Source organism: Myiozetetes cayanensis, unplaced genomic scaffold (genome assembly GCF_022539395.1).
Source record: "Myiozetetes cayanensis isolate MyiCay16 unplaced genomic scaffold, myiCay2020 scf1, whole genome shotgun sequence".
In the NCBI taxonomy this organism is placed as follows: Eukaryota; Metazoa; Chordata; class Aves; order Passeriformes; family Tyrannidae; genus Myiozetetes; species Myiozetetes cayanensis.
Window position 1 is genome coordinate 55,388,044 of NW_026086604.1, and position 17,570 is coordinate 55,405,613.

Genomic DNA, 17,570 nt, shown 5'->3' on the forward strand with positions numbered 1-17,570 from the left:
TTAAGGCCTAAATAAGCCTTTGCTTTCAAAACACAAAGTCATTTTGGTGGCATTCAGAAACAATCCCCCTGAAGGAGGTGGAATTGTGTGGCTGCAGCTGGTATCTGAACAGTGGTGAAGATTGGAGTGATGCCTGGGTGCACAAAAAGCTGCGCTCTACTTCAGTGTTGTGTTGTTGATGGTAAGAAAAAAATAATTCAGCTCATCAAGAATGCTTAAACAAGATCAGGGATTTTGCCTAATTATTTCTCAGCAAAACTCAGTCTGCCAAATAATACAACTGAATATGAAATATAATAAGCTATTGTTTTATCAGGAAATTAAATCTTTTGGGGAAAGATTTTTCCACTTTTTAGGTGTGACCGGGTCATTCTCATCCAGATGCTTTATATCCAAATTATACACTTTCTTATGCATGAAAAAAAATTGCATTGTGTTACAGTTAATTAATATTCACAGTTTTCAGCAGGTGTGCTAACTTCTCATATGACAGTGGGATGTTCTGCTAAGTGCTGTGACATGACAGCAGCTCTGATAAATGGAGCTAAGATAGTAAAATCTTTTAAGCAGCAATGGTATTCCAGCTGATAAAGCACCAGTTTAAAAAAAATGGATTTATTTAGAGTTTCTAAGACAGGTAAACAGCCAAAGGAGTCCAGCCAGACACATTACAGGTGATAAAATGGTTAATGGTGTGTCACAGCTTACTATACTTCTGTATATTTCTCTTCATTTCCCTCAATAATATTTAGTATATGCTCTATAAAGCATCCTTTTTTATCAAGTCCCCTTTTAAATGTATGGGCTCTTGAGGAACACACAATGGAGAAGGAGGGTTTTTTACCTGAGACACAGTCTAGGTATATGAAATAAATCCAACAAAAAAATAAATCCTATCACTAAAACCAGTGAAATAGTAAACTGTAAAAATATTCAGAATCTACTACAGGTTTTTTAATACTCTTGATATTAGATATATTTTCTGCAGATCACTCTCTAATGCTTAATGGAAAACATTTGTGCATGATATTGCTGATGAAGTTAAAAAACAAGGTATGGAAATATGGTAATAGAGGTTGTATAAATCCTTATAAAAGTTATATCTGATCATCTCAACAGTTTTCCATCATCTATTGCTTGAAATATTTAAACGATTTGGAATTTTTGGGTGAGAGGGAAATGAAAAATAATATTTTAGTTTAATATTAATATTTCTAAAAATTTTAAAAGTCAACTATATCTCTTATCATTTATCAAATTCAAATTATTTGTAAAAAGACTACCATCTTCACATAATATTTTGAGGGAGTTGGGTTGTTTGGTTGTTTTTTTCTTGTTTTGTTTTTTTCTAGAAACAATACCACCCTTCCTATCTCAAAAAATAATATTAAATGTTATATATAGTGACAGAAATAGCAGTTAAATAGCAGACATTAGAGAGACACAGGAAACAAACTTCAAATAAATACTTTATATCAGTCATCAGGGTTTGAAAAAAATCATCACCAATTCCACCTACCTTTGGAAATGCACATTTACTATCATTTAATTTAAAGTCAAGGCCTACTGCAATATTTCTGCTTTCTAGTAATTTCTAGTTAGGCAGGAGCTAGACCTGTTACAAGATTATTCTAAATGGGAGGAAAATGAAAAAAAAGGCTCTGTTTGAAGAGTTGCTCTCTTTTCTCACTGAAAAGGACTGCACTCCATCCATGTACCTTACCTTTGAGCATCAAGGAGTAAAGCAGGAAGCACAGTGATTGCTCTTATTACAGAATAATGAAAAGAGTGTTTTACCCCTCTGTGACATTCTAGGCAAAAGATTAGAAAGCTGAAATCCTCCCAGCCCTGTTCCTATTGCATCACAGGATTGAGCAAGGGACAGATCCTCTTAGTGGTTTGGCATTGCTAGTAATTTGAAATTATTTTCACTAGTTTCATAGCTTCTAGTTGATAAGTTAAAGATATGTGCATATTAGGTTTTGTTAGGCAAAAATAGGGCATTAAAAGAACTGAAAAGGGTTTTGTGCAAAATCACAGAAGTGACTACAGTAGGTGTAAAGTCTGATCAAAAGGTGATACTCATTAAATCAAAAATCACAGTTTGCTTTGAGGGAAGGAGGAAATGCCTTCTGTCAGATGGTGCCTCTGTTCTTAAATTTAACAAAGAATGCTATTTGCCTCCTTTACTGAGGTTCAAAGTTAAAATCCTAAGATAATGCTTCCTTTTCCTCCATCCCACTTCTTGCAAAGGTGCTGTCACCCAAGCACCAAGCAGATACTACATTACTTGTTTTGTTTTGCTTTAGTTTTTTGCATGGCTCAAATTCAAAAAAACAAAACACATCGCGTAGAGATTTTCATCTTCTCTTTTCGCTTCCCTTCCCTTCTCGGTTTTCTTTGCTTTTGGGGGAAGGAAATCCAAGATATTTCACTACAGTCTCTGCTGCTTTTTCAAGGCAATTAATTTTTTTAATGAATAAGAATAGGTGGTAGAAACTGTAACTGCATTTTTCAGTGTGCTCCTTGCTGCTACTGCATCTTTACTTTTACTCCTAAAGTAGGAATTTAATAGTGATATAGGATGGGTTCTGTAATGCATCATGATGGTCCAGTTGCCTGACTCACTGCTGCTTAGACATTCTACCAAAGATACAAAAATTGGATTTCCCCTTGCTCATTGCCTCTACTAAAATCCCCAGGTATTGTCTGAAAAACACATTTATAGCCACAAAGCATATGGTTCACAAGCTTCAGCAGCAGGTCTGAATATCTTCTAAAATTCACATAGCTCTCCAGTTGCATTTTAAATTCAGTTCCTGATTATCCCCTGAAGTGAATGGACAGACAGATTTCACATCCCAGAAAAGTTCCTTTTTTAGTATACGATTGTTCTCATAAAGGTCTTTAAAAATGCCAAAAATGCTTGCTTCATTTTGTTTTGCCTTTCAGAGTGAGTTTATGAAGCCAAGTATCGTTGCACTGACTGGCAGACATTTTCTGATAGTACATCAGTTTCTGAGCTACTTTAGAGGCTTCTGTAGCCATTGCTGTATTTCATTAAATATTCATTACAAAGAAACAAAAGTGGAAGTAACTAAGTGTTACCAGGATGCCATTCTCCTGCTTATGAGTAAAAATATGAAATCTTAAAAGAATGCAAAGGTCTCATCTTGTGAGAGACAAAGCTCTCCAAGAATCATGTAATACTCCCTCTTCTGTGCCTTAGTGGTGCTCATGTTTGCAGCTGCAAGGCTATATAAAGAAAATTATTTTAAGTGCAGATTCTAGCACTGGGATGTAAATATGGTGCTTTTGTAATGCAGAAAGTGTCCTGAGTAATCAGTGTGGTGCAGGCATCACTGGTGTGAGCTATACCATAAAAGATTTTAGCTCCGTTTCTGCTTGTGACATAAATCATCTATATTTTGCTGTTAATAGCATACCTGTTCCATGAGAGTTATCTCACACTTCAGCTTGAGAACTCAGCTAAGGAATACTCATTATTGCTTTGTTCTGTTTAACAAGTGATGAGTAAAAGTCTTGGCAATTACTGATTTTTAATTATTATATCTCCAGGGAAGAGGAGTCTATAAAGAGATAAATTGGAAATAACTGGTAAAAGCCATTTGCTTTCTTTACTTTATAAAATTGCTTTGTTAGTTTTTTTAGGGGGAGGGGGGAATTGTTATTTTTTTCCCCTTAAAATTGTCCTCAGAGTGCTCTTAAAATAGAGGATATATATGTTTAATTTTAGTTTTGCTTTACTCTTGCAACCCAAAGCCAGTACCTCATACAACACAGTTTTGCAAGCTGCCATTTTGCCTTAATGTAAAAGTATGTCATCATGTTTCATCAGATATGGTGCCTTCAGAGTTGTCTTTTCCGCTGAAGTCACAATTTTACTTCCTTTTAAATCACAGCTGATTTCCAGTTCTCTAAAAATTCCCATTTTTTTCCTGCTGGAAAACTACTTATATTCTGTTATTTACTTCCCTCCTTTTAAATCTGTACTAGTAAACCCAAAAATTTATGTGCAAGTTCATAATTTTTGCAGTGTTCCTTGAGAAGTAGTACCATAATTCAAGAATACTGTCTCATATTGTACGCTTCTACATTATTTGCTGCTCTGTTGTAATAGGCACTGAGAGGAGAAGTAATAGCACAAAAGGCAGCAATCCATGGTGGCGGAAGCTGGTTTTAATCTCTTTTGTATCTGAGCTGCAAATTCTGAATTTAACCTGCCACTGTATGGCTGCGAATAGCTGAAAATGACTGGAGCACTGGATTGTCTAGCCAATATGTAAGAGATTCCACATATTTCATTCAGAAATTATGAAGTGGGTCCTCTGTGTTTCTTTTCTTTACCTTCTACTGCTGATGGCTCCATGCCATCTGTCTTGCTCTTTGCTGAATGGCTACCCAACACCAGTATCGGTAACGTCCAACCATTCTGTGAGATTCATTCACCTTTGTTCACCTCATTGCCTGTTACCTGTATGCTAAAGTGGCAGGCATTCACAATGAATTTAACTTGTGTGTTACAGTTCTTCCAGTTAAAACCGGTAGCAAAATGGCCAGCAGTAAAATGCCTTGCTTTAATGTAAGACACTCTTCTCTAAATGCCTGTATGAAGTATAATTACTTTGTACATGTCATGTTGTGAATATGATTGCTGGTTATTGTCTTGTGCCGTGAGCACTTTTTTTTTGTCATTTCCTATCTTGCTTTAGTAACACTTAACTAACAGGCAGTGAGATAGGACAGAATGAATGTCATTTAAGAGGTGATAGTTCTCTACCCCTTACTGCTTCAGCAGATCAGTCAATTGGTTTGCCAGAACTCATGTGGGTTCATCAGGACTCTCTTCCCAGCAGTTGGAATTAAGGAAATCTTTTGAAGGGATGTCTGCTGCTCTGCTCTAACAGTTTCTGAGATTTGAGATGCCACAGAGGGAATATCAACAAAAAAACATCCTCAGTGAACTGAGGAACAGAAAAGGCAAAACACAGGACCGAATATTTACAGGTTTAATAACAAATTTCCAGAGAGAGGCACGTAGGTGGTAATTTCAGTGTGCCTTACTATTAACATTGGTTTTCTTATTATGTTTATTTGCTTATTGCAGGGAGGAGGTGGGTGTGGGAGGAAATAAGTGCTTTGGCTTAAGCTGTTTCTTCTGTTGTCTGAAAGAGTGAAGAAAAAGGGACTCCTCCCATCTCCAGACACAAGCAGATCAAGCACTTTGACGCACCTTTACCAGATTTACCTCCACTCTACCATTACACAGGTCTGATGGAAAAATGACACAGTTTGTTCACACTGAATCACAGTGAATTCCCTTTCAGGGGGGAAAAAAGCAAAAGAACAGCACTGGCATCCCTCGGTGAATTACAACCATTGTTTTAGATTTCCTGGTGGGTAATTGAAGGCTTTTACAGCTAGAAGAAATTATTTATAGAGTCATGAAAAATGGATTAACTTTCCTGAGTGCTTCATTGATGTTTTAGGCATCTACTTTATTCCAATTAAACTTATATAATCTAAAAATCAATGAAATTCTTTATTTTAGAGAATAAATTATAGAGGAAAATAATTTGTTTAGCCTCTGTGAACTGCCTTATTGCCACATATTTTATATATGTATTCTCTGCAAGGAACAAAAGAACTCAGAGTGCTATTACACTCAGTACAGACAGAAATCTTTCCTTTATTCCATCCATTTAATACACTGTTCAACGACTACCAAATGACTCAGAAGAAGAGATAGAAATTTGCAGATCAGACATATCTGTCTCCACAATTAGCTTTATAGAGTTTCCTATTACTTACAGAATTTTTCAGACTCAAAATATACCTCAAATACCTGTCATAAAATCCATTTCTGTATTTTTTGTGTATGTTTGTTATCTAAATACTCTAGAATTTGGTTTCCAATTCAGATCAATGCATGAAAATTTAACTCTAGTTAGCTAACTAAAGATAAGTGGCATGTTTAACATTCATAGCTAAACAAACCTTAAAAAATACAATACAATCTGTATTCGTGGGAAGAAAATAATTCTCAGTCTGGACACTGAATAGAGATGAAGATGGGAAGCTCTTAGGTACCACTGGCTGTAAGTGGGCACTATTACCATGTCAGCAATTAGCATCAAGTCTGTAACCAAATCCCATTGCCTGTGTCATTGATGAAGATGTTGAATAGCACTGGTCCCAGTACAGACCCCTGAGGGACACTGCTTGCCATGGATGTCCATCAGGACTCTGAGGCGTTGAGGTACTTGGTCATTACCCTCTGGATGTTACCATCCAACCTTATCCATCTAACATTCTGCCCGTCAAATCCTTTTGTCTCCAGATTAGAGAGAAGGATGTTGTGGGGGACTGTGTCAAAGGCTTTACAGAAGTCGAGATAGGTTTAATCCATAGCCATTCCCTTGTCCACTGAAGCAGTTGCTCCATTGTAGAAGTTTGGTCAGGCAGAAAATGGCCTTGGTGAAGCCATGCTGCTTCCAGGAAGATCTGTTCCATGATCTTCCAAGGCACAGAGGTGAGTCTGCCAGGTCGGTAGTTCCCAGGATTACATCTTTACATCTTTAATTTAGGAAGATTTTTAATGACTGTATGCCATTTAGCAGATTGTCTCTGTTATTTCAGTGGGAAAGTATCCAAGCATTCTTAAATTGGTAGTTGCAGTTTTTCAGTAATTCAGTCTGTCCTTTGAAGTGAAAGTGAAGCAGGTAAAGTGAAAGGTGAAGCCCTATTTTAAAGAAAGGCAAGCAACCTTACATTTTAGAAAAATGCCTGTAGTCTCAGGTCTTATTAATTAAGAACAGCCTATAATTTCAAATGGAGTTTAAAAAAAATAAAATAAAAAATTATCCTCTCTCCTTTAGAACTTGTGGAGAGGTATGTCCTTCTGTCTTCAAGTGCTTGAGGAAACTTCTTAATATAGCCAAAGAGCTAATTATCAGCTAATGCAATATTTCACTTTTATATGGCATCTACTATTACTAGCTAGTTGTAGCTTGAAATAACATTAAGGTCTTCTAAAGAATATTTCTAAGGACAATTTCATAGAAAGATATTTCATAGAGAGCTTAAATCTGAATAACAAATGGTTTAATAAATGCTTTCATTATATGGGTAAAAAATAGAATAGCTTTGGAAAGGTAGAAGTTCTAAAAACTCTGTTTCATCCCTGCATATATTAATGTGAGATCTGTTATCCTTTCTGAAATTTATTCATTGGTGGAGGAAAAAAATGTAAAATCTTTAATCAGTTTAAAAACTCATTGTATTAAACTGGGAACTGTGTTTTTACCTCCCACAAATCACTCTTCCCCTCCTCTTCCCAGCAAAATACACATAAACAAGACTAACGCCCCATGTTACAATATAAATACAAAGTTCTTTGAAGGAAAGACATTTTACCAGAGTCCAAGACCTTTTCCTGTCCTTGGAGGACATTTCCTACAGTTTGAACAGCATTCTGCCCTTAGATACCTCTAGGGAAGTAATAGGGTGACTCTGAGTTGTGTAACAGAGGAAGAGGAATGTGATCAAAAACAGATGATGAATTTTGCTGCTTTTATGCAGTAAGAAGTTCTAGCACAGCTCAAACAGGACTGAGTCTGCAGTGCAACCATTTATTGAGGCACAGCTGATGCTAAAAGGAGTGGCCCAATTAAACCTCATAACCATTTCCAACAGCCAAGCATTCAAGCCTCTTTGAACAGCCTAGAAGTAGAGCATGTCTGTCTCCGCAGTGAAAACCAAACAGGCATAAAATATGTTTTGAATTTTGGTTTGCTTTTTTGTGTGTTTGTTTTTGATAAGGGTTAGTTTTGTTACCATTTATCTCCTTATTTCCCTGGTTCTTCAGGTGTGCAAAGAAACTACCTGGGAGCACCAAAGGAAGGGTTCACCTGTACCACCTGAATGTCTCAGATTTTATGTTTCATATGTGTTTAGTTCTCACATCATACTCACATAATAAAATTGTCCTTTAAAGATAGTATTTGAAGAATAGATAGCCATTTGGAGTGTCATAAATCCTTCGTCCTCATTTTTTTCCTATGTCAAGCAGTGTAAACTGTACTTCCTGTCAATTTTTTTTCTCCTTTGTTTTTTGTTTCTATCAAAGCTGTATTTTACTTACATAAAAATGTGGTGAAAAACATATTCCTTCCATCCTGTCAGAGCAAATTTATTCTCTGACTTCAGACTTTATGTGCTGAGTTTCATTTTATGGCAATTTTTTTATAGGATAGTTATAAATCTATGTGAATGGAGTGTTTATAATGAAAATACTACCAGGCCAGGAAATACTGGCCACACTAAAGATCAGCAAAATTATAACAGCCACAAGATTGAACAGTACTGATCAATCAGCCTCCAGTAGTATCCCATTTTCAAAGGCAGTATACTATCTCCATGCTCTACACTTTTTATCAATACAAGTAATGTTTTCCTTCATTTCACTTTAGATACTCTTAATATGAAATTAGAAATTCACTGTTTCACTCTATGTCTGTAGTATCAGTAAAATTGCATGAAACCTGTATAGTGTTTTCTGGAATAGTGTATCCAAGGGGAAATGTCAACATGATTTGAAATGCAATAAATATTTAACAGTGACATATTCCATATCACCAAAGTGATATGCAATGTATAAATTTGCATTTTTGCATTGCATTTTTCAGTAAGATGCTTTCTGCTACATCAGTAGGTTGATTTTTTAACAATGCATCTGATAAAATCTGTCTTTTGATTGGGCATTAGTGTGACTGTAATAAAAACACAAGATAAACATTTTGAGGAAGGGAAAAGTGAACCCTGAGCTAACAATTGGTAAACCAAGATAATAAAACTAGATACATAGCTACCAGTTTTAAATTAATCTGGTAGATGCAATTTGCAAGGATGTAAAAGAAAATTACGCTCAAAATCCATTTCTGCACAGAAATCAACCATCAGTTGATTTTCAGAATGACTTCATGTCTACACAGAAGTCAAAAGCAGACAGAAAAGTGTGGAGCTCTATTTACTTAAACAACAGATAATAATTATTTAGAACAAAGTAACTGAAATAACACAGTTTTATCTGTCTTTGACATTTGTTTCTTTTTCATTAGCTTTATACTCTTCCTACTTTTCAGTTATTCCAGAAGCAGGGTAATTTTTCTGACTATTTCCTTTTGTTGGTTTGTTATGTCCCCATGACACAAAGTAAACACTAAAATAATTTTCTTGTTGAAGTTTTCTGTAGCTGTTTTCTCTTACCACCACTTTAGCCTTTCCCATACACACTTAAAATCAGAGCATTCTTTTCTTCTCATTTCTTGCATTTTGCCATCACCTTATCATTCTGATCTGATTCGAATGTTCTTTGAAGTGAAGAAAATTTTCACTTCAGGAATTTCTCCTTTATCTTTTTTTTTTTCTCCTTAGTATTACCAACATGGAATGTCTCAGTTTCGTGAAGTTTCATTTAAAAGCTCAAGTTTTGAGCTTGAATGGGAAAATGAAACTATATTCATTATGTATAAAAATGCTTAGTCTCTGTTTGCTTTCATGGTAAATGAAATAAATTTACTTGGCACAGTCATAAAGTTCAGAAACAGCTTTAATATTCTCATAATAAACCTCAATTTTACAACTTAGGTGAAGAAGGTTTATATTAGGGTTTGTATTAGTTTCTGGTTACCTGAGTCTGTGGTTTTAAAGAATAAATTAGGCCAGAGATGCTAACCACCTTGTACAAAGTACTCAACCTTTTCGAGTGGCTTTGTTAGGGCACTCATTCAAGATTTTGTTTGCTGTTAATTAACTTGCTGATATTTTGACACATTTCAGAATTAAACTGCCCACATTTCCTCTCGAGAGCTTTTCTTCAAGGTTGTGATGCCTGTATCTTTCAGTATAAAACAAAATCCCTGACCATAGTCTCTTCTCTGTATACACAAATTTTGTATCATCTATGCAGTGGTTCAGAGGAAACAGCAAATCTCCTTAGTGTGAGTCCAGAAGAGCAGATCTGCGTTTTCTTTAGCTGATTTAAAACAAAGCAGGGGATTTTTTGTTTTCTCTCACAACCAAAATGTCTGAAAAGAAAGTACTGTATTGTGTCACAGAAAAGTTTGGGTTGCAAGGTGGGTCTGCTGTCTGCAGGACTGGCATAGATCAGGGTTCCCTGATGAATACTTTAAAATTGATAAATTAAAAATTTAGTGTATCACTGCTGAAAATGTGACTTCTGTAGAACCTGTGAAACCAAACTGAGAAACCCTTCTTTCTGAGAGTCTTCATCTGGAAAATTATGTTTGTTTTGAAGCAAAGTTGGACCTTAGCCTAATTTTGTGTCAAGTGCGAACATGATTGCACCTCCTCCAACTGTGTTGGCATAGTTAAGGAGCTGGACTCAGAACAGAGAGAGAGAAGAGGCTGGTTTAGTACTGCAACATTAGCACAAGTGTAAAAAGCTGCAAAGATGAAATCAATTAATCTCTGTAAGGACCACTATAGTCCGTATAAGAAAGACAACATAAGAAAGCTAAGTACAAACTTAATGTGTTTATCTGCATATTGGCTCATAGTGCAATACTACAAAAATTGCTACTCCTGTCAGACACTTTCTTTTACTTAATCTCCCTGTAGTTCAGGCATGTAAGTGTACAATTATGTATAACAAATAGAAGATCACAAGTTGAAGAGATGTAACATGTAAAATAGATCATTTTTCCCAAATATATGTTGTATTTTGGCTGCAGGAATGTGGGCAAAAAGGGAAAGGATTATTGGGTAATATGATACGTGCAGATAACTTACTTTTCCATCTCCTAGGTGGAGGTGTTAGGTAGTAGGTGTTTATATGTGTCTCCTCCCTTTATAAACACACAGAACCATAGCAAGCTGATACTAGGAATAAAATGATGTATTACTTGAAAAAAAAATCCAAATGGAAAACAATTAAAAGCAGAGAGCAAGATAAACCTACTCATCCTTGAGAAAGATGTGGGTGATGTTCTGGTGTTTCTACCACATGAGCTACCTTAGCTTGTGGTAGCCAAAGTAAGTAATGCAGAGGTTAAATGCAGTAGAAGAGCAAGTTTTTAAAAACACTATCTGGAAAAACACAACAGCAATTAAGCTGGCCTGGCCTTCAGTCAATACATTAGATTTAGTTATGTGTTTCAAGACATTGCTTTTAAATGGTTGCTATTTTGGTAGGGGTGCAGAAAAAATAATGCTTGATTTTCCTGTCCACACTATTTACAAGCAATTCACATTGTTTGTAGGTATTGAAAGAATTTTTCTGTATTTCAAAATATTGGAATGTAGGTGTGCTCTTCATGAAACTCCAGCACTCTTGTGCCAAAATTGGAATACTGAAAACTTTTTTCTTAATATTCAAAGATCGACATATTGTAAATTTACTGATTTTAAACTGTCAATCCTGCAGTCTTTTCTGTATGCACTTGTAAAGCTTCTTCTTTTCTAGAGGAGGTCTTGATAACAATGCCAAAAACTTTTAAGGTAAATAATAATCTTCCAATTCTGGAAAGTGGTAGAGTTCTGTAACAAGTATATTCTATTTGAATACTTATTAATCTTAATACTGTACAGGAAAAAAGTTACTATTTTATTTCAAATTCTAAAGAAAAGGAAAATGTTTTTCAATTAAGAAGGAAAAGGAAATATTTTAAAATAGGAGGGGGGAGAGTTTTGCATTCATTCTCTTAATATGTTTTCTATCTATGTTATCATCAATTTAAATTATTTTATTTGAAAGTATTTCTAATAAATAAACTAAACCATTTTCTTAAAAATCTGTCTCAAAAATTAAGTTTACCGCTGTTCTTTCTCCCTTCAGAAAGATATATACTCGATGAAATGAAATCTAAAATTATTTTAGAATATGTAAAAGTTATGCTCACCTGTGCTCCCTGGAGTTTTAATTGTAACTGTAGTTAAATTCAAGAGAAAAGTTGTTTTTCTTCATTTGGATCTGAAACAGGCCCACAGTTTCACTTTCAATAAGTGTACGGAAATCAATATGCTGTAATGTAGTTTATGCTATTTTTCAGTTTCCATCTGCTCCCTTCCATTGCATCTTTTTGTGAGTGACAGCATAATAATTGCTGTACCAATTAATGCCTTTCCAATCCAAGTGCATCATTACTGCAAAATAAATGTTTTGCTTTGTAGCAGTTTGTCCTGCTATGAAACTTTGCTTTAGTTATTCCAATCATCTAACAGCAGAAAAGGAAAAGCTGCTTTGTCATCACTAGCTCAATAGATGACACTGTATATTCAATATGGAGAGTTGGCAGAATTTTAACCAGTATCAATTCATAAATAGGATAGCAGCAATCATTTATTTTCTGCCTTAAATGAAAGTATCCTTTTTGATGCAATAATAGCCACTTAACTGATTTGAGATTGAAGTAAGGGGGATAAAAAAAGGAGGATGAAAAAAAGGAGGATAAAAGCTTCCATCTGAAACAAGCAGTCATAATAATTTAGTTTTTTCCAGCAAGTATTTCTAGTGGGCTTTCAGTGCATAGCTACAGTGCATTCCCCACTTTGTCCTATGTCTTAACAAAAATGCTGCAAAGAATATCAGAGGTTGAAGCACTTTGAGACATGCTTCCCCATCCAAGTAATATCCTCAGTGCAATTTGTGGGCCTCCTTTGGTATAAATAGGATTTTTTGCTGCTGTTGGGAAAGTCCATAGAGAATATAAACCTAGATTAAAGACTGGTACTAGTTTTGTGAACTTTTCTGGCTCAAGAGCTACATTTATATTGTTCAATGAGAATTGTGTGAGGAAACAACATAGAACTAACTCCTTCTTACTAATGTTCATTCCTCAAACATCTGGTAGCTAATTGGGTTTTTTCCACCTCCTTGCACTATCCTTTGTGCAAGGATGAAATCCCATCATCTTCGTTTATGTGTTTTCCAGACTGTTCTGTTTATTGTGAACAACAGAATTTTCCAATTAATATTTCTAAAAAGAAAAGATTGCTTTACAATGAAATAAGTGATTCACTTTATTGGGTCCTAGCTTGCACTGATTGATTCACAGAAATTTCTTTTGAGCAACCATGTTTTTCTGTAACATTTATAGAAACATCTATAGCAATCACAGAACTCTTGTCCTCATGAAGTCTCAGAGCACTCCCAGTACAAAACACAGTACTAATAAAGATATCCAATGGGCTCTAATTTAATGACTTCAGTTTTGTGCTCATAATCTTGGAAATGGAAATGTCAAATTTTATTTTCAAAAATAAATGTATTATTATTACATAGAAAAATAAAACTGCGTTAGAATTACATCCTTTTGTTCGTAAAGTCATCTGTTCAGAGGTTAAGAAATCCCAGATGAAAGCTTGCTGTGCAGCTGCAAAAGTCTCTTTCTTTATTTTGCCCAATGAGTATCTCATATGAGGTAATTAAAGGCCTGCAACAGAAGCTGAAACACTGGAGTCTCTGGTTCTATTAATTTTTAATCATTGTACTGCATAAATGTAAACTTATTTTAGATCTTGTATTAGAAAAGCTTAGTCAGAGGGTTTCAAAAGTGGTCCTTCCTCAGTCACGTAATTATTCCGGTGGCAGTTGCGTTCAGCTGTGTTTGGTTGCACATTGCCCACGGGTCATCATTCGCCAAACAAACTGGCACTAAAACCAGCCTGAGAAACCCCTGCCAATCTCTTACCCTTGGCTGCTTGTTCCTGGTCCTCGGCTTTGCCAATACAGTGATTTGTAGGGCTCTTGCAAAGGAGATGACCAAAGCCCTTCAGTCTACAAAGCAGTCTTTCAGTCGCAATGGCACAACTGAGGGGCAGTGAACAGCAGTGTCGGTACAGAGGAGAAAGGGAACATTTTCAGCTGATTTTTTACAGAAAATGCAATGTCGAACTGTACCCACAGGCAGAGGGGAATTTTAACACAGGACTTGTACATCAGAGATGAGCGCTCTAACCAAAGAACATCAGATGAGAATCCCTTGAATTCTTGTATTAGAAAAGGAAAGTGTGACCTTTATTTCATTTAGAAAAGAAAAAAGTTCAGCACCTGCCTTCTGGTTAAGAATTTAAATTCTGAATTCAAAATGGAGAGAAACATCTCCCAATAAGCAGCTGTAAGGGAGCTTTTAAAGCTTTTCCCTGGATCTCTTCTCCTCTTTTTTTTTTTTTTCCTTTTCATTTAGCTGGGTACTGCAAGTTTTCTCTCAGAAGTTGTGATCGATCTACTTATATGTACATCAGTCACTGCTGTTACTAGGAAACCATTGGGTTTTTCCTCTAAAGAATTGTTATAAATAAGCACCATGCCATGAAATAAGATCCTTGTGTATACTGCCTCTGCTTCCAACATAATTAAGATCAGGAAAAATCTAATTTTAGTGTAATTTGCTGGGTTACATTAAATTTTCTTGATGGATCATTCATACCTAATTGCTTTGGACTATAGCTTCATTGCATTCTATAATCCTGAGAGTAAATTTGAATAAAGGATGAAGTAGGCTGAATAATGCTCATGTTTCCAAGGTCCTGTCCTAGAATAGAAAAAAAAAAAAACATTTCCTCTGTAAGCCACATGAAAAAAACTCTTCCAGTACTCTTGGTGTCTTCCGGTCATGAAGTGTGTGTTAATCAAATTCATCTTATGCTGACTTCAGAAGAATTGTGGACAAGACTTGGTTTTGTATTCTTGAAAACAGCTGTGGTACAAAAGAGCTGAAAAATCCACAAACAGCATTCTTCTTCTCTCTAAACCTTTTAGAGCCCGAATATGACTGAAGCCAAAAGTTTAGAAAGCTATGAATTCTTTACTGCAAAAACTTCCCCTGTATCTTTAGTTTCAAAATCCTTACTGCTGACATGAAGCCTAACTTTGGGGACACTGTAGTACCTAATACTCCATGAGGTTGATCAGCTGTATGAGTATTAAAATAATATTTAGTAGGAATGCAAATAAAAGAATTTTCAGTATGTGATATACTGAATTTTAATAAAAAGCTGGAAAAAACTCCAAAATTTTGGGAACTTACTACTTAGAAGTCTTAAGCCAACTTGGAACCATTGGATATTATTTTGCCACAATTATTAATTTTTATTCATTTATTGAAGTGTATTAACATCATTAATTGCTTTTTTAAAAAAATGTAAGTTGAAAGCAAGCATATTGCATAGATCCTTTCTTTCCTAAACTCAAAAATTCTCTATTACCCATAGGTTTCTCATTTCATTTGAACCAATGCCATCTATTCTTTTTGCTATTATTTTCGTAGGTTGCCATCATACTGTTCAACTTCAGCATCTACCATGTGTCTTAGACCTCTTGGCTCCATTAAGCGTGCCTTAAATTTTTGGGGTCCATGTGTCTCTCTGCTCTTTCACTACATATCCTAGCAGTCAGGAGAGAAGTCACTTATCCTCATTAACCGCTTTGGTTACAGAATGGCTAAAATCAGCCCTTTTGTGAGATTTAGCAGCTAGAAATTTTCTTTTAAAGAACAGTACAGGATGTGCTAACTTTTGAGGCGTGTATACAAGAAATGAAAGAGCTGAATTTAATTTCCTTTTTAAACCTAATAGGGTCAATTACATTCTAAGAGACTCCCTTAATTCCTTAGCTAGAAATTAGTTTAGTAGGGGCTCTCTTCATCACTGTATTAAAGTTGCACTATTCTACAAAAGTGAATTCTAAATTAGCTATATGAGATACAGCACATGACAAAAAAAGGCCTGGATTTAGGGAACTCCCTTGGCTGGTAAGTTTCCTTACTTCTGATTGTTGTCATAGGGGCTGTTTTACATTTTTTTGGATAAAATACATTAAGAGAATGGAGTTAAATATACCTTGACATATTTTATTTATCTTTACTAGTAAGAAAGAGACAAATTTTACATAGGAAATCATACGGCTGGTTTAGCCATTCCTTATGGCCCTTAAAATACAATGATTCTAGCTTCTGGGTAATAAGAAAACAAAAATTTTTACATCCTTAGAAGGAAAAATGCCAGATATGGAACACAAAATTAAACCCTACAATCTTGCAACTTCCTATGTTTAGGTTTGCATTAAATTAAAAACAAACCCCCTCACAATAACAGTGATGCAAATCCCAAATAAAAGTAAAAAATTCATGAAGGCTTTACTTAATATCATGGTTAAAAGCTGGACAAAGCAATAAAACCTTTAAAACTATTCTCAAACATTATCAGTGCTTTTGCCTTGTTACACTTTAATTCAGTTTGATGCAAAAGCTTTTTGAAGAAGAAAACATTTAAACCTCTCATCTCAGTCAAGTTTTGATAGCCAACGTCGATTTGACAAATAGTAAAAATTCTTTTAAAAATTCGTCCTGTTTGGTTGTGCTATGAAAGGGATTTTTATGACCATTGACATGTCACTTCGAAATTCAGTTTCTAGTTTTATTGTCTCCAGCATCACTAAGATGTACCTTTTATTCTCTTTTTCATTTACTTGGGGTTTTTTGCTCTCTTGGTCCAAGCATTGCTTGATAGACTCCGTTCAGTAGAAGTCATGATTTTTTTTCATGAGGAAATCAGTAACATGTCATAATCAAACTTTTCCAAATGCAAGTTATGACAAAGTTTTCCCAAATCCAGTGAACATTATTCGTGGTTGGCACTATTGAGCCAGTCTAGAAAGCTGCTGACTGTTTATAAACATTTCAACATAAGCTAAATTCTTTACTGTTTGTGTCTATACTATTTCAGCTATTTTTTAATATCTCTGTGGTTTAAGTAAAAATATGAATTCTGCATTCCTACAGATAATACATGTATTAAAGACATTTTTAAAAGCATTATGCAAAACCCTTTTAAATCCAAGCTTCAATATACATTTAAAAAAAAAAAGACTATGTATTGCATGAAGATACACACTTTGGAAGTTTCCTTTTTGTTACTAATTAAATGTCAATTTCAAAAGGGTATTCTGAGATGGGAAAATGATCAAAGTTACAATATTTATTGGGTCATAAGCATCACCTGAATTTCATCACTGGCTTTTCACACATGGTTTCCCATCTTGTTGTTGGAAGTCATGGTTAAATGAGATTCACAAGCCCATTTGAAAAAATATCTTGTACGTCCACTTCCCAACCAGTATTCTGCCATGTGCACCATATTCCACCTCCAGTGCATTTTGAAATGACAATTATGCTGTGTTTACCTGACAAACTTGCATCCTGTTTGAAGGACAAGTAAGCACATGAAGCGGCATTTGTGGGACTAATCCCTTTGAAGCCTCTGGCATTACTTCTACCGCTTGAGCAGTGCTTCAGATAAAAAAGAGCATTTGTGAGCTCTAAGTCTCATGACTGAGACTTATAGAGTAGAAAATATACACTCTAGAATTTTAAAAAAATTCTGACCCTAAATTATGCCTGAGTTGGGTCTGCCTTTGTCAGGAATCCATCAATCACTTGTGCCCTCAGCCACAGGGAATACCCTCTTCTGCAGCCCCAGGGGGACCCAATGCAGCATGGCTGGTCTCCAGACACCCTGGCACAGTGGGG

At 35.3% G+C, this 17,570-nt stretch overlaps 1 protein-coding gene across 1 annotated transcript in view; it reads left to right on the top strand.

Moving 5' to 3' along the window:
- Positions 1–17,570, top strand: part of DOK6 (docking protein 6) — a 254,260-nt gene that overhangs the window by 229,965 nt on the left and 6,725 nt on the right. The window lies entirely within an intron of this gene.